This window comes from Microchirus variegatus, assembly GCF_963457635.1.
Source record: "Microchirus variegatus genome assembly, chromosome: 8".
Classification (NCBI taxonomy): Eukaryota; Metazoa; Chordata; class Actinopteri; order Pleuronectiformes; family Soleidae; genus Microchirus; species Microchirus variegatus.
The window spans coordinates 6,649,988-6,659,176 of record NC_139809.1 but is presented as its reverse complement, the minus strand read 5'-3'; the positions used below and the strand labels follow the sequence as shown (position 1 = coordinate 6,659,176).

The 9,189-nt window shown below is 41.2% G+C and overlaps 1 protein-coding gene across 1 annotated transcript in view; it reads left to right on the top strand.

Moving 5' to 3' along the window:
• Window positions 1-9,189, top strand: part of LOC310931039 (PDZ domain-containing RING finger protein 4) — a gene marked incomplete at both ends in the record, with an annotated part of 53,703 nt that overhangs the window by 884 nt on the left and 43,630 nt on the right. The gene's annotated exons all lie outside the window — the stretch shown is intronic.

Sequence of the window (9,189 nt, the reverse complement as noted above, 5' to 3'; positions counted from 1 at the left end):
AAATAGCGGGTGTTGTGTTCGCGCCACTGCGATCACAGCCTCATTAGCTGTTTTATACAACCGTTCTGTGCATTAATTAGATGTGGAATGTCTGGAAGAAGCAGGGGAGGTAAAGTGCAGCATGAGATCATGTCGAACTCTGGTGACGAACTGCTGTTTCAAGTAGTGATAACAAAAGTTCAGTATGTATTGATATAATGTGGCTAAATTATATATATATAGGGTAGTTTAAGTTTTTGTTGTTTTCTGCCTGTTCAGATTTGGATTCTACTTTAACTTGTGAGCAAATCTATCTATAACTAACTGACATCACATCATTATCACAAGTAAGATCATTCTATCATAATCCTTTTGGCCAATCAAATCTTACACCTCGCATGATTAGTGGACAAAGCTGTGCTGCAAACTTAGATCAGTGGAAAATGAGGTTTCGCTCATTAATGTTTTAATATCAGCAAACATGCAGGATTGTCAAGAGACCACAGAGAATAAGTAGGTAGTGACCACAGTGGCTGCCTCAGAAGGACCATAAAAAGAGTGCATTGCTGTGCTGGTGCTTACCTTGGCTTTTACGCCTTTCTCCTATATCAGTTTTCCAAAAAAAAAAAATCGCTTTTGACTCCCTTTCCCCCCTTGGTTTAGCAAAAGGGATCAGTATCCGCCGAGTGGGTCAGTCTCCAGGGCGCACTCACCGTTGACTGGAGCTCTCTGACATGTCTGTCCACCCCCTGATATAGTGAGCATGTTCAGGCAGGAGCTGCAACATCAGCACCAATACCCTGATCACCACCGTGGGAGGGAAAGGCAGGAAGGATAAAGAGCATGGAGGATAAAGACTGGGATGGGAATAGAGAGTGTGCCGTTAAAGATGCATTTGGTGGAAAGGGCCGGGGAGTGGAGAAGGGTAAAAGGAAAATTAAGGAAAACAGTAAATTGGTGAAACATCAATAGAGGGAACACAGAAGGAAAAAGGAGTTGTTTTGTCTTTTACCAATCAAGTAACACACCACTCATGATAGAATCTTCACAAACCTGCTTTCATACGAGACCATAAAACAAGAGCTACCTCAGCAACAGCCTAACAAATAAAGAAAATAATAAAAAAAACAGTAACACTGTTGGTAGAAACAGAGAAGACGGGAATCGGAAGGAAAGTCTCCTTCAAGAAGTTGCACTTTCCTCACAGCGAAAGAAGTGTCATCAGAGTCAGAAGAAGTGTTTTGACAGGAGAGCAGGAGCTCTCACAACATTCCCAAACTAACCCTTTTCCTGGCATATACTTTCTCATGTGTCTTGCTTTCTCTTGTTGCTCCGTTCTATATTCTTTTACACAGATATACCCTACCGTTCAAAAGTTTGGGTGTGTTTCCCATTTAAAGTCACACTTTTATTCATCAAAAGAGTTGCAAAGTGAACAGAAGATATAGTCAAGACATTGTCAACATTTGAAATAATGATTTTTATTCAAAAATAATAATTTTGCCCTTTCGTCAAAGAACCAGCCAAGCTTTTTTCAGCTGTGCTAACATTATTGCACAAAGGTTTTCAAGGGTTTTCTAATCATCCAATAGCCTTCTAACGCAATTAGCAAACACAATGTACCATTAGAACACTGGAAATGAGCCTCTATACACCTATGTACATATTCCATTAAAAAACAGACGTTTGCAGCTAGAATAGTCATTTACCACATTAACAATGTATAGAGTGGATTTCTGATTCATTTAATGTTATATTCATTGAAAAAAAGTGCTTTTCCTTCAAAACTCCATTATTTTGAACCGTAGTATATACTCTACTCCAAATGTCCGTATGCAAATGAGGTACAAGTGGTGTATGCTGGTGTCTCGGTGTGACTGACCGGCCCTGCAGCAGGGTTGACTCCAGAAGTAGGAGTCAGTCACAGTGGTTGGTTAGACAACTTCCTCCCCTTCCTTTCACACCCAGAAACAATTTTGACACTCTCTCCGTGTCTGCCTGACCCCAGTAGCTGTGGGAGATTTATGACTATAGCTGGCCACTTTCCACACTCCCCCTGCCTCTATTCTCATGGCTGCGGGTGTTCTGCATAGAAATATGCTCACCTCGCTCAGCTGGCATGCAAAGCTATATCACACGGCTGACATTCTATTTTATTTATTGAATTAGTTTTCCTGCCCGGACAAGAGGACGCATGAATCTTTATTTAGCCTTGCTCGTTTTCTCTCTCTCTTTCCAGACTCCAGCAGCCGATCTTTCCTTTAGCGTCTTTGTTTTCCTCTCTCCCTTAATTCCTTATTTGATTGCGTTTGTTTGTTTCAACCTGCTCTCTGTTAGTTTCTGCTCCGCTTAACCTTGTTAACCTTGTTGTTGTCTCCAAAGACAGCCCTTCGTGAAGTTTATTTCTCATCTTTTAGGTCAACGAGGATGACGTTTTGTGGAACCTTTTGACCTGAAATGAGCCACGGCGCTTCTGCCACGTTCAGCCAGACTCGTACACCTCATTATCTGGAGACAATAACATACTGTAGTTGATTCGCTCTGTGATCTGGTCGGGGCTTTGTAATTCCCATCATGTCAGTGAGTTCCCCCTCGTGTGTCACACATTGTCTGTGCACCACTGAAACCCAGTGATGTGTGGCTTTTTAGGGGCTAATTAGCAGGACGGCAGATGTTTATGAGAGCAGCAACATAGCGTAGCTAAGATATGTGGGTATGGGAGAGATTTTTGTCGTCTGCAAGTGTGTCGATGCGTTACTGGACTGTGAAGGTGCTGCGATACTGTATATCGGAACTCAACCGTAAATGCCTGTACGTGCATCTCTTCTGTTTCTCGAGGTGGAAAGAACAAGAACAAAGTTAGTTATTTCTGGTCAGGACGTTTCATACTTCACGAGAAACCAGAAAGTGCAGAACTCTTCCTGGGAAGTCCTCATAGGGAACGACAACATTTCCACATGAACCACGCCCACTTCCAATTTATGGCCAACCGCAAAATAGTTGTCGGACGCCACGCAAGACAAACGTTCTGTCCCGATGCTGTGTCAAGAACTACCAAACGAGGAATGAGCGAGAACAAATCTTTCTGTTCTTGCGGAGTATGATCAGGTACAGTAGCATATAGCTACTATTAATGTTGCTGAATTATGAGCCGGGTTTTCCTCTTCTGACTAGATGTTAGCATAGACAATTTTCTATGTTGCATTAGAAAGGAGCAACGCTGAATCTGAGAAATAAATGGAAAGCAGCTTCTTCAGCTCAATGAGGCACAGCAGTTTCTGATAACTTGCTGATACATATGAATGAGAATGAAGCATCCATGGTTTTTACACGCAGGCACTCGCATACACGTAGTGGTTCCTGTTAGGACATTACATTCACCTCCATTTGGACAACTTGAAAGCATTATCCCTAAACTTAACCATAACCAATTGATACTTAAGCTTAACCTTAATCTAACCACCATTCAAATCGTATCCTTAAACATAGCTAGTTCCTCAAAAAGTAGGTTCTGCGTCCTGACAGTCCTGACAAGGTCATTGACAGAAAAAGAGCAAAAACACATTGAATTTTCAAGCTACAGATTGAGAAGCTGAATCCAACTGTAATGGCATCGAAGGGTTTGGCTATGTCGCGTTGAGCGGTTACACCGGGTTTGACGGGGCGTCTCGGGCAGATGTGAAATGAACCACATCGGGGGGATTCATTTGTTCCTCGGTTGAAGGTGATTCCCGGGAGTTTAGTCCTGCTGTTGTAGGCGGTGTGATCTTCTGTGTAGTAGCACCAGATGTGAAACCTGTAGACCGGAGAAGGTCTAAGGGGGGACACAGCTGACTTGCTGCCGCTTTCTGAGACACCGCCAACCACGTGTGTAATGGATATGCGTTCAATAAAAAGGCTGAGCTGCTATCACAAGAGCCAGGCATTCCGGGACATGGGCTGGCTAACTGCACTGCGCTTCATGGAACACGTGCAGAGAGCGTGTGTGTGCACCGAAGTCTTTATCTGTAAAGCAAGAACATTAGTTTTGCATGTAGTATATGCAGTGGCAGAGTGGGGGTACAAGTTATTTTAGGCAACCGGGCTTTGAAAGTTAAAGACTTTGGCATACTCTTTGATTCTGAGTCCACAGTGAGTTGCATATGTGTTGCACACACACATGCAATTCCCACAGTTTGATTTGTACTAAAATGATGCACAGTGAATGCATAATGTCACATTTTTTTTTACATTCATGCATACATCCATTGAAAACATGGGTAGATGATGACAGAATGTATGATATAGCCTTAAAGGTTTTTCTATGTTGATAATGTTAGTGGCAAAACTGTAAAACCTGAATCAACAGGAGAAAATATCTTCCTGGGTGCTGGATAGCTGACAGTTGTTGGCCTGTCAGATGTGTGTTTGAGTCCGTCTTGTGATCCTCTGCTGTGTTTAAAAAAATTGAGGTACCCTCAGTTCACTCGTTGAAGCCAACCTGGAAGTAGCAATGTTTTTAATATCCACCGGGGGACGACCACACTGATTGTAAAAAGAGGTTGGTTTGAATGGAAGTCTAAACTAAAATGACCCTACTTCTCACATGTGAATTTTGGTCCCATTTAGTGGAAAATAGATGATAAAGCATGACACTTATGAGTGGACAACAGTGTGATTGATATTGGTATTGTCCAATAAGAGCCTGGTTGCAGGTGATACCAAATTGTGAACTCCAAAACAGAAGTTCATATTCTTATGGGTCCAGTTGCCCTTTTGTGTTAACCCCCCAACTCCATTCATGCAAGAAAATACACAAAGATATATTTTTGTTTCACTGATAAATAGGGGGAAAGTAGCTTCATTCATGCTAGACGATGTGTATTTTGGAAAAAATTAAATTGGCAAAAATCTGAAGAGTTCATCTCGCATGTGATTGTTGTTGTTTTATTACAAGAACTTTGAGGAGCATTGGATTTCAGGATTTCTTCAAAATTCTTCAATTTAATATTGTACCAAACAAACAACATTACTAATACTATTGATCTACACTAGAGATGTGAATCTTTGGGTGACTCACGATTCGATTAGATTCCGATTCTTAGGGTCACGATTCGATTCTAAATTGATTCTCGATTCAACCGATTTGATTCATACGATTCTCAATTCGAACAATTCTTGATTCAAAAATGTATACAATTTTTAGTGTGCAAATTATGGCATCAAAACAATACAGTTTGCATAAGATAATGTGATCACACAAAGGCAAACTTTAAAAACAAAAGTTAACAGTTATTCATTAAAACAAATAAAAATTACTGTACAAAAGAATAACTTGCATAAATAAAAGCTTAAGCTAGCTGCCTTTTTCTCCCAGAAGTTACAAAATAACTCAAACTGGTGTTTTGTGTGGTTTTTCAAAATAGAAACTTAAAAAAATATATAATAATAATATATATATATTTTTTTTTTTTAAAAAATCGATTTTTGAAGATTCTGAATCGATTCAGAATCGTGGACGATTAGAATCGCAATTCCTATGTGAATCAATTTTTTTCACCCACCCCTAATCTACACATGAATCAGCTATTGCAGGCCTATCATGAAATAAATACTATATATTCTCGTCCTCTCAATTCGCCGTTCATGTGTCTGTGATAGCTTTGATGATCCATTAAGGTTGTTGAACCTTGCTCTCTCTCACCCCCCACCACCACCACCACATCTTCAGCAGCAGTTCCAAGACAGTTAGCTAAAAATGTTCTCATCCATCTTCTTGTCCCATTATGTGTTTTTGAAGGATGTTCTTCAACCATTGAAACTGATGGGAGTGAAGAGAAAGAGGAGGAAGAGGGATGGAGGAGGGAGGAGGGGGGGGGAAGCGGGCTGCGTGTTTGATCTTGTGTCCATCCACGAAGGATAGCCTGACATTTATTGTTGAATATCCTTTTCCTGCTTTACAAATTTTTGTTTGGAGAAACAGTCTCAGATTTGTTGAAGCTCTCAGACACGGATAGATGCCTGTGAGTAACGTGGTACTGTTAATACAAAGAGCCACATTTGTGCGCTTTCTTTTTTGCATCGTCCTGCAGCTTTTGAAGCAGATGCCTGATCCGTCAGCCGAGCGTGTTTGATTACAAATACAACAGGATGACTGAGTTTTTCTGTGGCTGCAATTGAAATCTTAATATGCTGAGATGAGCTTTTTACCACTTAGGCCATGTAAGCAGCACACACCCACTCACTTTATAGCTCCCCCTCTCAGAGTCTAAACCTATTCCCATACCAAACAGTGAAAGGTGCTACACTGGGTTTTTGCATAAGTGCTTCACGCTGACTATATAATTGGAGATTTCATTGTCTAATTTAGTGTGAATCCCACATTCACTTGCTTGACTGCACCTCAATGATGGCTTGCAACCATTTCTATTTTAAATACGATGTCGTACTGTATTTGTTAAGGGGGGGGGGAATACGAAAAGGAAATAAGGATTATTTTTTAGCAAGATAAGACATTTTTGGCTCTGTGGAATACAGCGATGTGCGCTGTATTCCACAGATACAGATGGTGCCACATTGGCCACGAGACATGAAGTCAATGGGTTTAAACAGTCGGTCCACTTAATCTCACCATGGAGGAGCAATAGGGGATTTAAGAGGGAGCTGATGAATTGACCTTTTCCTTTTCATCCTTTTCATCCCTTTCTTATCTCAATAAGAACTCAAGCTGACCTTTTCAGCCACATATCAACTCTAGACCCTCTCCATATCCTTACACCTTTCCAACCCGGTGTGAACATAGCTCTCCAAAATGTGTTTTTTATCTTCTGCATGCGGCCGCATCTGTACCAATTTCTTCCGTCTCTATCGTTGAGACGAAGTTTTGCACAGGAGTAACCGTGACACACAATTTTCCTCAGGAACCAAATCTATTTATTAAGGGAACAAATTTCTTCACGTTTCAATTCTCAGCGTTAATGTAGAAGTGCTTGTTTGGGTTTCGCTCTCTTCCGGGACATTGGAGGTTATTGTGTAATGTTATTGTTTCTGCGCGCAGGAAAAGAAACTGATAATGATAAACAAAGTCCTGTCGGCCATCGTGCTCGCGTTTGTTTCATTTCACTCTGGGTGAGTCTCAGTTTAAACGGAGATGACATCGTCATGGTGTCATCGCTGAGCAATAGTGAGCCTCGTCTTGATCGAAGGCCGTCAGACCTTCAGTCAGACTGGTGGGACAGTACGAGAAAATGAAGTGCATGCCTGAGAAAGTCAATGCCCAGTGAACCAAAACATCTCTTTAATAACGTGAACCCTGTGTGTGATGACTCAGTTGTTGTGCGTGCATGCATGCACGTGTGTGTGTGTGTGTGTGTGTGTGTGTGGAGAGCCAGGTAACAGCATGTCTCCGTCGTCGTCGTCTTTTGTTTGCGACGATGCAAGTCGGTGTCTCCGCGAGTGAACAAAGGACAAAGGAAAGACACATTTTCCAGCCTTCATTAGCTGTGAATTATCTCCGTCAATGCAGCTCAAAACATGACTTGTGCGTTCATTCAATTCAATTCAATTCAAGCATCAAATCACAACATACATTATCTCAAGGCACTGTACATAGTGAAGGCAGAATCCTGTACAATGTTATAGAGAGAGAAGTCACACAATAAGCAAACGCTAGGCATCAGTGGAGAGAAAAAAAACTCCCTTTAACAGGAAATCTCTGACAGAACCAAACTCAAAAATCCTTAAAAAAAAACTGCTGTCTCCATTTATACAATCACAACTTTTTATGGAAATATTTATGTGTGAATTTGACAATGTGTGTATGCACAGAATTATCTATGTCACTGTTGTCTAAATTGGTTTGAGTCTGTGTTTTTTGTGTGTGTGTGTGTGTGCCTCGTTTGTTTTGTGAGCAGCCTGTCTATGCACACAACTTCTGTGTGTGTGTGTGGGTGCTCATGTGCCCATGTGTGCTGACAGCTTGTGGTTTTCACAACAAACACTGCTTAAAAAGCGAGAACTCTGTGATATGTATAGAGAGGGGCTGTGCATCTGCATCCAGGGCTTCTCTTAGCTCCATTTCTTTGTTTAAGCGGACAGAAGGGCCCTCATTAATTTATTGCCATTCATTCAGACTGCTGCCTCCTCTCTTCTCGACCCATTTAGTGGGGATTGTGTGCTGGAAAGGAAGGAGATTTCAGCCAGAAAAACACAATGGTGGTGATATCGCTCATTTCTTTTTTTTCCTGACCGTCTTTGTCCAGTAATGAGATTTCAACTTCACTACTTTATAGTGAAGTTGAAACAGTTTTCATGATGTGATTGTGGGGTATTTATTTCTGTGCTGTCTGTCCTGGTGTTTCTAATACGACTTATTGCTCAGTTGGTTTTAAAAGGATTAGAAATTCATGAATGAAAATCAGAGCATTATCACAGTTGTGGTGTCTTTTTTCCCCCCGATTATTTGCTGATTGCATTAGACAGGTGTTTTAATTACACCAGTAAGTGTTCTGGTGATATGATTGAAATTGGCATCACAACGTTAATCACGTTTATCCTAACTGCAATCAAAACGTGTGAAACAATATTTATAAATTTCTTAGTTTTTAAATTGCTGTATTTGGACAATGACATTATGCACATTGGACCATGTAATCACGATGTGATATCACCGAAATGACAGCGTAGTAAATGTTGCTGTCACCATGTAATATTGTGAGTCTTTTTTTGTCGTCCGGGATTTTTGACAAAAACAAAGCTTCGCTCTTTTTCGCTGCGGGCAAGAGGAGACAGAAGCTGACAAAATACACACACTTTCTCTTATCTGTGCCACACGTTGTGTTCAGCATCCACTTACTCCACAGCCTTAAGATATCGGCCCTAACATCAGCGCTGACATTTGGAGAAATAGGATGGTGTCAGGGCAGGGGCTGCCTGCATGATCTATAGATGATAAAAAAAAACGAGTGAAAAGGCCTCAGATTCTGAGATGCTTTCTGTGACAGACAGCTCTTTTTCACTCTTTGTCCATCTTTTTTCATGCCCCGCACTTCTTTTTCTTACGTACTCACGTTTTTTTTTTACTCCGACCTCTTAACACATCCTGTGACTCAGAAGCAGTGGATTGTGTGTGACAGGTGTATGTGTGTGTGTGCTCACGCCTGTGTGAGAAGGGATGAGACTGATGCTGGCACAGGTCAGGAGATCAGTGTGTGACTGTGGTTGGGGGGGTGG